At 35.9% G+C, this 14,658-nt stretch overlaps 1 protein-coding gene across 2 annotated transcripts in view; it reads left to right on the top strand.

The window, feature by feature from the left end:
• Positions 1-14,658, top strand: part of LOC125695164 (growth arrest-specific protein 2-like) — a 260,093-nt gene that overhangs the window by 54,503 nt on the left and 190,932 nt on the right. The gene's annotated exons all lie outside the window — the stretch shown is intronic.

Here is a 14,658-nt window from a genome sequence, read left to right as displayed (position 1 = left end):
TATCTGGCTGGATTTAGGGGAAAAAAAAAAAAAAAAAGTTTATAAACTTAATTTGGATCCTGTTTGTGTATTCTATATGTATATTTATGCCAACAATATGAAAATATTCCAGTCCTCTGATTTTCTGATATTGTGGAAAGAACGTGATTCATATTATGTTTCTTCCCATTTTCCTTTTCTCTGCCCACATGTGCTGTGTTGTATAACAACTTGATAAAATGATACATCTTACTATCAAGAACTGTTAACCCTATTTTGCAAAAGGTGTGAAAGTGACCTCAAAGTGAGGATTTAGCACCTGTGAGAACAAAAGAAGTTGGAAGGACTCCTTCCCATCTGTTCCCAGTTCAAACACAAGAGTGGTTACTCTGTCATAATCTTGCACTTAATTTACACTGAAGTCCAATTTAGATAAGGATTTAGGTTGCCCCATGTGTGTGAAGTTGAGAACATGTTTAAATAGTATGCTGAGTAGGAACTGAAAAATCCCATTTAATTCAATAATAGTTGGGAATGAGTAAGAAATACAGGATTTGTGAGAGAGAGTTTGAGATGTAGCATGCTAGGATAAAGGATTAATAGCTTTTCTGTTTCATAGCCAGCAATACTTCTTTTTAATTCTGCAATATTTTAGGGTACTAGTTTTATATGACTTGAAATAAGGTAATTTCATTAACCAAACTTCCCAGTAAACTGGGAGAAATGTAACACTTCAGTTTTCTTCCTTTCAATTTTAATTTAAAATATCTTTTAGTTTTGATAAACTAAACTGTTCTGCCAAAATGGTGAGTGTCAAATTCCCTTTCACTGGCTTCTTTATTGTGCAATCTAATCCAACTCGGATTTCTTTCCAAGTTTGCAAACAAAACACCCTTTTCATATCACTCTCCTCCATTCCAAGTAGGATTGTGCCAAAAAATAACAATATAGATTAGACATGCATCTAAAGTATTAGAGATCATTCCCGCAGCACTGATATCAATGGAAACTTGACAGGAACTTCAGTGGGAGCAAGTTTATTTTTGTAGGTTTTAGAAGTCATTTGTCTTTGGTTTTTGTTAGCTTGAATCTCGCTTTGGAATACTTGATCACAGTAAGTTTTTACTCTCTATATATTTTTATTGCATACATGAATAGATTTATTAGCATTTCTTTGGAATCCTTTAGACATTTCCTTATGAGAAAATATGTTAGAGATGCATAGCTGAATGCTGATTTTCTTGATATTTGGTGCCCTATTCTGGTGCTGGTGCCCTATTCTGGTGCTGCTGAGACAGTTCCTCCTGTGTTATACATTCCATGTAGAGCATGACAGTACCCATTATAGGGGAAAAAAGTTCTTCCTAAATTCTGTAGATCAGTCCAACTGATGAATGTGATCACTTGCAATACTATAGTCAACTTCAAGCTGAACTGCTCTTCAAAACTGAGGTATGAAATCTTATATAACCAACTCTTGTGCAATGTATCTTGGAAAGGGGACACACAGTTAAGTTTTGAATGCAGCAAAAAAGGTATTTATATAAATTTTACAGTAAGGTATGTGAATCCAACCTTAGAAAAAGATAGCTTTACAAACAATAAATTTTAGTGGCTGATATTTTTATTTCAAACTATCTTGTGTTTAATACATGATATAAGCATAAGGAGGTATACTTTCCACAAACAACTATGTCACTCTCATGGAAAATATACCCAACAGATTCACACCCATAATAAAATTCAAATCAATGAGTTCTGTTAAATGAAAAGATATTATTTTTTGTGCAGCTGGATTAAGATCAAATGACATAATGAGTCCTGACAGGAAAGTCTGTCATTTTTCCTGACCTCTGATTGCTCTTAAACTTTTTGACCTTGTTCTTTTAATCATTAAATTCAATTACTGTTACTTTTTTTGTAATAATGAGAAAATGTTTGATAATAGCTCCCTCTAAATCCCCAGTAAATCCATTATTTGCCTGCTGTAGCACCTGTGGAGAAACTTTCCTTTGGAATTCACTATCAACATGTATATCATCACTGATTGCTACAAACAGTCTGGCAGAGTTCTGCCCCTCTGTTTTCCATTTCTGATGAGAAAAATGTACTCATTTATAAATATATGAGCACACTTCACTCTAAACCATCCAGGTAGGGACAATGTAGCAGCTAAGTACAGGAAATACAGAAAAAAAGAGAGCAGATTGATCATATGTTTCTCAAAATTCCATCTTGTTGTGCTTTTTTAATCCAAATGTCTAATTTGTATTGACTGTTTTTGCTTGGTGAACTTCTCAGGGTTTTGGGTTGTTTTTTTTTTTTTTTTTTTTCCATCACTGTTTACCTGAACTTCATTATCCTTCTTGTTTCAGGGATGAAATTTTCCTGCTTCTCTAAGGCCATTTCACTTAGAACGTTCTCACTAATTTACTTTTCTGGCACTGAAATTCCTTCTCTAGAGTGTTATCCATGTCGAATAACCTTCACTGATGTCTAAAATGCCCAAACCAGGTGACAAATCACGATTTCATCAGGACTATTGAACTTGAAGGCCAGTGATGATTTTTGGTCTGTTCTACAACTGATCCTCAGTTGTAGCAGTGGATGGGTGGACACATTTTCATTCTTTAGTTTGTTTTCTTTTGTTTTAACTGTGGGCCAGTTCCTATCCAAATGCTTTACCCTCGTACTGTTTGGCACAGTTCATCCTTACTTCCTTAGTCATCTTAATGAATTGCATAATGAATTCTAAACGATAGATTTTTTTTTTTTTTGCTTTATTCTCCTTTCATTTTTTAATAATAGTAGTTAATGACTAGGTACCAATAATACCAATATTTTTAAAATAACTAAGAAAATGTCATGTAAAATAAAAATTAATTACCAAACTAATTATGTAAGACATGATAGAGGAAAATTTAGAACTCATTGTTTCAGTGTTTTTTTTTCTTCTTTAGAATGCTGAGAATACAGAAATAAGAGGGAATTTATGTCATTCGTTCTATTTTTCTTCCCTTCTTGTGAAGATGTTTTGTTCTGCTGACTAAACTCACTTTTTTTTATAAAATGTACTGGGTCACCATCTGCATATCTGAGAGCATAGGCTGACTGCCTCTACCATGAGTTCAGACAAAAAATTACTTTATTAATGCTTTTCCATTCTGCAATTTATTGTTAAGAATTATAGATTGGGACCGATAAGTTTATATTGAAAGCGTTACTAGGGAAAAGTATTTCCTTTTTAGTCAGTTATTTCTTCTTGTGCTTCTGCTTCACAAGTCAATCTTTTTGTAAGAGTCCATTTTAAATTTAAGAGATGTTAATACATTTTTAAGGACGTTGAGGCAGCAGTTAATGTTCACAGTTCAAAACTAGTAACTGGACTGACTGGAGATCATGGAATCGTAGAATAGCTTGAGTTGGAAAGGCCCGTTCCAACCCAATGCTGTGAAATAGTTGCTCCCCACCAGGGAGCTAGGGGGCTGGGACCCCATTCAACCTGTTCTTGAATGCCTTCAGGGATGGGGCATCCACAGCTTCTCTGGGCGCTCTGCCGGTGCCTCATCACCCTCTGAGTAAAAAATTTCCACTTAATATCCAATTTAATTCTCCCTCTCTTAGTTTAAAACAATTCCTCCTTGTTCTGTCACTATCAGATGATGTAAAATGTTGATCCTCCTCCTGATTTTTAAGCTCCTTTGAAGTACTGGAAGGCTGCAACTAGGTTTCCTCGGAGTTCTCTCTTCTCTAGACTGAACAGTTCCAGCTCCCCCAGCCTTTCTTCGTAATAGAGTTGCACTAACCTTTCAACCATTTTGTGGCCCTTCTCTGGTCCTTCTCCCATAGCTCCACATCCTTCCTTTACTGGAGGCCTCAGGCTGGGATGCAGCATTCCAGATGGGTCCTCACAAGTTCAGAGTGGAGAGGGACAATCACCTCCCTCCTCATGCTGCCTCCCCTCTGTTGATGCAGCCCAGAATACTGCTGACATTTCAGGCTGCAAGAACACACTGTTGGGTCACGTCCAGCTATTTGTCCTTCAGGACCCCTGTGTTCTTCTCTGCAGGGCTGCTCCCAAGGAGTTTTTCTTTCAATCTGTACCCGTATCTGAGTTTGCCCTAATCCAAGGGCAGCACCTTGTACTCGGCCTAGTGAACCTCATTAGTTTCTTGTGGGCTCACTTTTCAAGCCTTTCCATGTCTCTGTGGATGGCATCCCTCCCTTCTATTGTGTCAACTGCACCACTCAGTTTGGTGACGTTGGCAAACTTGCTAACGATGCACTTGATCCCACTGTAGATGTTGCTGATAAAGATGTTGAAGAGTGTTGATCCCAAGACAAACCCCTGTGGGACACCGCTGATCATTAGGATGCAGTTATTCATACTGTCATTTTTTAAGGTTGTTAGAACCAATCTTTCTGCTTTCTTCTTTTTCTTTTTTTTTTTTTTTTTTTCCTTTCCCTTAATCTTCCTGCCTTTCTTTGGTGAGGTGAAAGGATTTTGTATGACTGTAATGTGAACATAGTCAAAGCAAGCACATCTATCTTGCATGGAAATATTCTACAGTGATTTATGGGCTGAGTTAAATAATATAGCCCCGTTGCTACTGCAACTTCAGGCAACTAGTATGCTAATTGAAAGTAAAAAACAAAAACAAAAAAAAAAAAACAAAAACAACAACAACAACAAAAAAAAAACACCAACCTGAATCTTTAAAGTATCTATTGCATACAGCATACTTTTACACTGTAAACATAACTCATGCTACCATTTAGAGAAATGAAAATAAATGAGGCTTAAGTTGCATCAGTAAATCGAAGTTTCTCTATTGTGCATTAGAAATTGTCATTGAACTTTTAGTACTTGTGTGTGTAAAAGTGCATTCATTATCTCTTGTGGTATTCTTTAGCTTTGGGTAAAGTTCTTAAGGAATTTGTAGCTTACGTGGGAATTTTCAGTAAGGATTTATATCTAGAGAATGGTGGTTCTAAATAGAATTGATGTGGACTCAAAATAACAAAAATGGTGTTTTAAATGTTTTAAGCTAAAAAGAAAGTTAAATCATATCTTTAAAAAGTGTCTTATTTCTCTTACTTTGTCATTCTCTTACCAATGTAAACTTATTGACTTTTCCTCTTATTGCATCCAACTTACATTTGATCTACATTTGTGTTGTTTGCTTAAAATATTCCACTGATGGCAAGGTTTAACTTGCACAGAAAATCCTGTTGATTTCAAAAGCTCACTGCAGTGGAATCAACGCTGTTTAAGCGGCAACTTTTCTCCTATGAGGAGAGTCAAGCCAGGAAAAAAGTTGACCAAAGAGGTTTTGTAGTCACCATCCTTTGAGATTTCTAAGAGTCAGTTAGTTCAATCCCTGAGCAACCAGATTGGGCGTTATAGATGATGCTGCTTTAAGAGGATTGCACATCTTGTCCATCCTGAATTAGTCTGTGTATGTTTTCTGGTGGGACGAGAGCCGTGCCAGCCTCTTAAGAGAAGTTTTCAGGTATATGAAATATAAATGTTAATAATTATGTTGCAGAAAAAAAGAGTACTAATTTTGCACTGCAGATGTAGCTCAAGTCTTTCTTATAGAAACTATTTGTATTAACTGTATTAATTAATTATTTTTAATTAATTTTACTTTTTTAAAAAATAATTAATTTAAATTAAATAATAATTTTAATTTTAAAAAATTTAATTTTAATTTTTAATAATTAACTATTTGTATTAATTTTGTAAATGTCAATCCTTGTGAAATAGAACTTCAAAATAAAATCTGTCATGGCTCTGTGGTAAAATGCAAGATATTCTAAAATAGATTTTGCCATAAATAGTAATGACAAAATCTTATCACGTGCTCAGTAAAATTGTCTGTGCTGATTCCAATTCCGACCAGTAGAAAAGCAGTAAATGCTGTATTTCCAAACCATCTCCACTACAGTGAGATATGAAAAACTGCATTTTAATTAGAATATCCAATGAATTTGTCAACCAGTGTATTCCAAGAGGATGTCTTTCATTTTATTCCCTTCCAGTTGAAATGCCCTCTAGAGAGACTATGAGAAAACATAATTTTGTTTGCTTTTGTTCTCTCTCTTCAAAAATGAATGTTTTTAGAATTCTGATGGATTCACAAATCTAAGTTTGATACTTTCAGGGATTTTAAAAAATGAGGAGCGTAAAACACCTCTTACTGATTAAATGAATTGCTAATCAACTTGGAGAATTGTGGCATTTTACATTATCAAATGTTTGAAAAATGAATTTTCCATTTCAACTACTTTAATTTTGTGGGAATTTTTTACTTTAATTTTATTGGACGTGATTGTTCATTTCTTTAAGTTGATGCTATTTCCAAAGATTACACCTTAAGATGCTACGTTCAAATGCTAAAAAATATACTTGATACATCATGGCTTCAAATAAGTCAAAATGTTTTCTAGTGCAGAGTAGATAAAAGAATGATATTCATCCATGATCAGCATGTTCTTGAATCATTTTTATTATTGAATTTTTGAATTCTTATTATTATTGGTGTAGGGAACCTGCTTTGGCAGAGGGGTTGGACTCGATGATCTCTGGAGGTCCCTTCCAACTCCTACAATTCTGTGATTCTGTGACTATGAAATAGTCAAGATAAATTTAGTGTGTCTGTTATTTCTGTAGAATTGTGTAGAAATACAATTTTGTAGAAGTGTTGTTAGGTTACACTAAAAGCAGTGCGTCATTAAGGGATTTTTAGATTTGCTTGCTTATAATGGATTTAGAATTTGCTATGGACATACTTGGATTTGAAATGTAGTTTGCTGCTCATTTAGTGCAGTATGAATAATATTAGAATTTTCAAACTATTTGTTAAGTTCAAGTTAAACAAAACTGGTTGGAAAATTGCTTACAATGAAAGAAACGTATGGAAAGAAACTTTGAGATTATGGGCACACAAACTTGATTATATATTTTGATGACAGTGTTCCTATTCTAGCTGCTCACGCTAAATGTAAACTTATTTTATTATCGACACACAGGAATATATTAGAACATAGTCTTAGTTCTTCACTAGACTGTTACTGTCTCTGCATTTTGAACATCTTACCTCTTTTTATGCCATAAATGGAAGTATTTGCACCAATGGCTAGCATAGGATCAAAATCATACTTGCATGGTTCCTGTTGAAATCAGCTGAAACTGCAAATGCTTGACCGTTCTCAACATTTGAGCGTGAGTTGTTCTGTGGTTTGTTTTCTTTTTTTCTTGTCATAGAAATAGCATTTCTGAGTCCAAGTCCACTTTTGTTTTTTACATCAGTTAATGAATTTTCACAGAAGTTATTCTTTAATAGTCTTAATCCTTTATAGTCTTTTTAATGTTTCATTGTTACTAATTGCCCTTTCAATGTTATGAAAAGTTTGTTAATTATAATGGATGTTACAGAGTAAATGACTACTTTAAGAAGATAGACATATGTTGGTAGACAAACACTGAAGTCTACACAAGCCAGGGGATAAAGCTTCTAAATAAAGCTTCTAAAATGTCTCACTTCTTCAAAAGTAGAATTTTGAGTTAAAATAGGTTATGGAGTCATATACAAATACATACATTTCTCCTTTTCAAATCTGTTTGTTACATAGGTCCAGCAGAGTTTTCTCATTGTTTTCTTGTAGTAATTATGCACTTTACTGAGTCATATATTTATGCGAGAATAAGTTTTGCCCTGTGTTTTGATTGAAAAAGGCAACTGCACAAGCCTCAGTAACTAACAATGTGTTTTTTTTAATGCTGTGCATGCTTCAGTGGAAATTTGGGAGCAACTCTTCTGCTCTTTTATTTTTTGCCTTAATTGAAATTAAGAGCAAACGACAAAGAATCTGGTGCTATAAGGAAATAGTAGATGCAACAAACCTTTGTTTTCTTTGGCAAAGAGTAATAAACACTGGAGAGTTCTTACTCAACTCTTTATCTGAAGAGTATTCAAGCAAAAAATGGAAAACAAAAAATCCCTAACAAAAACAACATCTTAAAACTGAAGACCAGATACTGGCTGTTTTTCAAGCTGTATGAGCATATCAGTAATACTTGATTCAGGCTGCTTTGAGATGCACCATCGTGCCTTGTTTTCAATCAGCCAGGAAAGGATTTAGAAACTGAATCACAGAATCGTTTACGTTGGAAGGTAGTCTTTAAGGCTCATCTGGTCCAACTTGAAGGACTTCTCTTGATTCCCTGATTTAACAGAATATTTAAAGTGAGGCCACGCCAATGCCAAATATAATGGGAGCATCACTTCTTTTGACTGGCAATGTTTAATACATCCCAAAATGCAGTTTGCCCTCTTGGCTGCCAGTGCATGCTGTTGGGTCATGCTGAGCCTGCTGTTGAACAACACTCTCAGATCCACTTCTGCAGGATTACCCTCTACCCAGTTTGTCTCTGCGCCTGTGCAATCCCATCGTAGGTGCAGCACCAGGCACTTACCTTGAAAACTTCTAGCAGTAGATTTCCCAGTGTTCCAAGCTAAATTCCTTTTGCTGTCAAAAACAGGCTTATCCTCACATCTAGATGCAAAGTTATTTGCACTTCTTGGAAAGCTGAGTGCCAGAATCATTGTTCTAAACAAGCCACTCAGCAATTAGGTTGGTTGGTATTAAAAGCAACGCTGAAGGGATATTTCAATTTGTCAATTGGCATTCAGATCTTTTAAATTATGTCACTTTACAGTGTGGGGGAGGGGGCAGGAAAGGAGCTGCTTTTTCTGTTGTTTTTACCACACAATGCCATTGGCAGTCTGACTTCTTTCATAGCATCTTAAATGTATGATCGCCTTCAGTGTAACAACATTCACGTGAAGCTGAGAGTAACTACTGATACAAAAATTTGATTACTTGATTATAACTTTGTCACATGCATAGTCATTGCAAATTCATGTCTCGTTTAGGCAGATTTAACAAACTCAATGACTTTAGTAAATACAGAGGAAATAACTGTGCCTCAGTCTCAAACATTCAGCTATTTCTGCCTACTCTAATGAAGCTATCTTCTACTTCATCTTTGTTCTACCCTAACAAGTAAACCTTACCTGAAACTTTCCCTTTCCCTGTCTTGTTTTGTTTTTTAATTCCTTTTTTTTTTTTTTTTACTTTTTGAAAGATGGGGGTATCAGATGATCCCAAGCCAAATCCTTGATCCCTACACATCTGAATTCTGGCCCTTATCCCTGACAGTTTGGAAAATTTCCACTAGAGCAGCCATGTTTTGAGGCACTGTGCATGTGGCTATGGTGTAGCATTGAGGCCTGGAAGCCGCCCTTCCAGTGATGTTATTTTACATGTAGTATGCTAATAGGCCACTTAAAAATAATGCATTGCTTTCAGTTGAAGACAATTGAGGTCTATTTCACAGATATTTCTCTTTCATCCTGTTTACAATCTTGTTGACTTTTCTCTGTTCTATCAAAGGCTTTTCTGGTTTCTTCCCTGTTCAAATGTGCAAAAACTGTAGTGAAGGGAGATAAGAACAACACATGGAAATTTAAATCAAAACCTGAAAATAAACTCCAAACCAACTATCCTCCTCCACTACTATAGCATCAAGGTATAGCTACTGTTATGATTTCTTGTGTGTATGTCTACTAAAAGGTCTATTAAAAGAGCATAAGGAGCACCCTGGCTGGCATGAGAAGCTCGCTTTGCAAAAAAGTATTTATTTTAATTATCAAGGTTCTGGTGTGTGTAAGATCTAAAACTACAGCAGCATTCAGAATTCTTCTAACCAAAGTCACAAAATTCAAGTGAAATGGTGGGCTGGTGTTTTAGTGAAGCCAGCTTTTCAGAAATGGCTACACTGCACTAATATCTTGCTTTGTGTGACTTAACTCATTCCCTGTGATTTACTGAAGGGCAAGAGGGAGAAAGCGTCATTTGGCTTTTCGTGAGGGTACAAAGAACCTTGTTTCTTTCTTTCTCCCCTTCCCTGCCCCCCACCTCTCAAGATATGTAAATAAGTAAGCCAAAGAATGATATAATGGCATTTTTTGTATTAAAAGTGTACACTGTTCTCAAGTTTCTCTCCTTTTTCTCTGTTTTAGTAAGCTTTTTTTCTTTAAGTCAACTACAGTATTTGCAAGATATCCTTTAAAGTCCTTCATAAGACCAGCCTGAGAGTAAGACTTAATTCTGAAGAAGTCAGTGAGCACTTGGTGTGCGTGTATTGATATTTGCATTTTATTCTATTAAAGATTCAGATATAGTATTGCTGCCATGCTTAGAGATGCGGTCTCACTGGCCTAACTCCAGAAGGTGCTTTATAGTGAAGGAAAGTAATAGAGAAGTGGGCTTTGGTGTTCAGTTGGTTTTGGTTTGTTCTTGATCAGACATTGTAATTTAAGTAAGAAGTGGCAGGAAAAAAATCTCTCCATGGAATGAAGTTGGATTTCAGGGCTTCAGGAAACCTCCTAAATACTGGAAAGCTAGTAAGAAAGTTAACTGCCAGGAGGCTGTGAGCAACTGACTGTGTAGAACAGTACGAGAAAGAACTTCACTTAATTGTGCCTAAGCATCCAGTTGCCTCCTTTCAGCTAGTGAAAAGCACTGCAAAAGATCTTTAATATGCTGACTAGGTTTCAATATTGCTTCTCCAACTCTGTCTTTTCTCTAGTGTGGCCTGAGGGCTAAGCCAGATGAGTTACCTTCAAGCTCAAAGCTTTCTATTCTATACAGGGGTGTCAGAAGTATGAAATCTTTGCTTTAGGAAATGTGGAGATCAAGTACTTGATCCAGCTCTGGCAATGTGTATATATATCTGTATAAGATATTGGTCAATGCATTCTTGTGTGAAGCCAAGAGTCTGGCTTTGTTTGGCCTCAGGCCATCAAGTAATGTTTTGCAGATTATAGTGCATATTAATATGTTGATGTTTAATACTTCAGGAATTGCTACATAATATCCCATTTTGCTAATAATAAAGTAAGAAATCCAGTATGCAAAGGCTGCTCCGAAAGTAATGCCTCCTAGTTTGTTGTGATGGCCACTATCAGAGATAGATGTTGGTGTTATGGCAATAACAGTACAGTCCTGCCATTTATTCTGCTGTTCTGTGACATTTTATTGCCACGAGACAGATGGCAGCAAAGGGGCGGTCTGACAAAATGGTGTCTGAAATAGAAATACGTATGAAGCAATTGAATTCCTTCGTGTAGAAGAAATGGCACCCATTGACATTCACTGACGCTTGCTTAATGTTTCCAATCATGGCATGTGGGCTCTTGTTTATCACTGGCAGAAATACATAGCTAATGCTAGTGATTATGTTGAAAAACTGTGTTTTGTAGCTGAGAATGTGCTCTGTTAAATAGCATTGTTGTGCTCTTTATACCTGTTGTAGGAGGTATTATTGTCAAAATGGCTTACGTAAAATAAGATGATACTGATGATGACAAATCATGTTGGTGTGAAGCAATAAAAGCTGTCATTTTCACGAGAGAATTTCATTCATGTTTCTCCTCTGCTAAAAATTCACAGCTCCTCCTTAGGAGATATTTCAAGCTGAAAATTAAGTGGGAAGAAATTGTGAGAGCTGGTTCTTGGCATTAACACTGCTAGCCTAATGGCTTGTCTTGCCATTTTAGGATATACATATTGTCTGGGTAGCTGTTAGACATGGGAGAATTAAAAGGGAGGATGTGTTCTTCAAATATTGTAACTGTAAGAAGGGAATTTGATGAATTCTGACTTTTGGCACCAAACTGGAAGTACTTACTGTGTTATATATTGCTTTCAAATCTAGTTAAACTGTTCTGTAGAACATACATGCTATAGTGGGGGGGGGGGGGGGGGAAGGGGTTGAAAACAACAAAGCACACTAAAATAGTATGTGGGGAGACACATTATGAAGAGAAAGATCAGTACACAAGAATTCAGCAGAAATCAATCAGCCCATTGCCAATTTGCAGAATGACTTCTTAAAAAGAGCAGTCTTGATGCAGGACCATTCATAAGGTGAACAAAGCAAATTTACTGTTACATGCCTACACCAGGTTCCACAGTGTTTGTTGTCCTGGTAATTGAATATAACTTGTCCTGCATTTGCAAGGTATTTATTTCAAGAATCTGGGCATAAAGACTTTAGCTTTTACTAACGCATTTGAAAGCACTAATTTACTTTCAGTATTAACAAGTTGCATTTGTAGAATTTCAGTATGTTTTCAAAGGTCAAGAACCGTTACGGTTGGTGCCTTCATTCTGTATCTTTCTGTACTGGTTTGTTCTGTGAATGGAGTAGTGAATATAAACCTGGTATGTAAGCAGTGCTCTTCATCCCACAGCTCAAATGTAGCAGCAATGAGTGAGAGAGACTCTTTGAGAAAGCACTTCAGCAAAGAATGTTTCTGTGGCTTTTAGGGCTTCACTGGAGCATCACCTGAGCACCCAAAGTAAATAAATAGTCCACATGCAATTGTAGAAATATGTAATTTATTATGCTGACAGTAAGCAAAAACACTTATCCAAAGGAAGTGAAATGTTAAGATGTGAGGAATAAGTGGCATACTAGTGCTGTCTAAAGGTAGTTGTTTTATTTGATAGGAAGAAGTGTTTCTAATATGGAAATCATGGTTCAAAAAAATGCAAGAGAAGAGCTGTTTCTTTTCCTCTATGCTTGATCATTCTTTCTCCTGCAGTAAAGCAGGAGTAAATGATATTAAAAAAATATTTGTGCTCCTGAGTAACTGAAACTGTTCATGGTAAGATGATGGAGTTAAATACAGTCTAGCTAGAAGCAAATTAGAGCAGAGGAAAATACCTCTGTCAGGAGAGCTGATTCTAAATCAGAATCAAGTTTATATATTAAAAGAAAAAGGTTAGAAACTCCAGGCTACTCTGTTACAGTAATCAGTACCTTTTTGGCAACTAGGACATTTTTCTATTCCAAGAGGTTTGCCAGAACCTAAAAAGATCTTTCTTCTGGTATTTGCAGAAAGATATAAAACTGATGAGTGCGAAGAGATCCAACATGCTAGAAAATATACAACAGGGGATTTCTGTGGGTCTAAATCTCAGTCCCATCAGGTTACAGCTGGCATCTATCAAACCTAGGCTAGATTATTAAAACTAAATTTGGATAATTCGCTCCTGTGGCAAGACAGTTATTGGAGCACTGAACTTAAATATTCCAAAGAATAATGCATTGCATGAAAAATGTGTGCTGTTAATCTGAATACTTCTTCCCTTGTCCCCCTCATTTTCTTTATCTTCTGCACCAGGGAAGTACTGTTGTTTGTTTTTTGTTATTTTTTTTGTAGCGTCATCAGCACTTAAATGGATGTCAGGGCTTGGCACCTAGCAGTCACTCACGAGCACAACAAAAAATACAGTACAGTAAACCGTTCTAGCATGCATTCCAGAGATAAACTTGGAATTCTGCAGAACAAAAGTGATAGTATTACCATAGTTTTTCCTGGCTTCTTCCCATGGAAAAGTGAGGGTTGGTTACAAAGTTAATTTCAGACGTGCTGTCAAAGCGGGCAAGAAGAGGAGACGAACAACAAGATTTTCTCTTTTACCACCCAGATTTACCAACCCTTGCCCATTTCATATCCATGTAAACTGTATTGTCTCGTGTCAAAACCATTTGAAGAAATGTTATATATCAAACGAGATGAGACTGATTTCAGCTTCATTTAACTTTGTGCTTTTTAATGAGAATGCCTAACTAAGAGAGACAATCTGGTTAAAATTTGTATGGAATTGAATATTAGAAAGCTTTATTAAGGTCCCTGTGAACTGAAATCATTGTACTCTGTGTGTGCAGTTAGGTTCAGTATTGCTGGAGCGATAGTGTGAGGTTACAGATGGAGTGCTGGTATAAGCAGGTCCAAAGGTGGGTGTAATAATTGACAAAGTAGTTGCATGTGAAATGAAATACTCAACTTCAGTATTTAAAATCAATACCTTTTGTGAGCTGAAACACAGATCCTTCATTTTTGTACAGCACTGTAAACCCATTTTCAATTCAAATGCTTTGGAATTTGGACTCAACGTTACTGTGAGTGCTAATCTGATCCTAAAAAGAAATGAGAGTGTTCTAGAAAGAAAAGCTGACCACAACAAATGATCATTGAGCCATGTTGCCATACATTAACTTGTGCTCATGCTACCCTCATCAGTGCAAATAAATCATCTTTGACCAAAGACTTCCATGCAAGCCATAAGCACTTGAACTAAGGTGGTTTTGAATTTAGATGTTGCACTTGATTGAATTTGGCTTGGCGTCTATAGTCAAGAATAGTGATTGCAATTTCAGATAAGTCATTTCTGGTCTGTAATATCTGAACTTTATTCAAAGCTGTTTATTCCATTAAGACTGTGTTCACATTTACTTTTTTTTTTTACACATTAGTATAGCTTTGGACCACTGCTTACAATGTTGATTTCATAGATTTGAACAGACGCAATTTCATTCCAACATTGTAACATCATACCCTAAAGACTCACAATGACATCACTTGGAAAACTTTGAAAGGATGCTTTGTACTACTTAAAGGAAATTAATCCTAAATATAAACATTTTCAAAATTACGCTACCCTACTTCTCCCCTAGTTTACTGCAGTGTAAATTAGAAAGTGTTTTAATTAAGCCCATGAAGATAAACAAGCCTATTTCAGGACAGTTCATTAAAA

The sequence above is a fragment of the Lagopus muta genome, chromosome 6 (assembly GCF_023343835.1).
Source record: "Lagopus muta isolate bLagMut1 chromosome 6, bLagMut1 primary, whole genome shotgun sequence".
Taxonomy (NCBI): Eukaryota; Metazoa; Chordata; class Aves; order Galliformes; family Phasianidae; genus Lagopus; species Lagopus muta.
The sequence above is the reverse complement of the archived record's forward strand: the minus strand, read 5'-3'. Positions and strand labels throughout refer to the sequence as shown.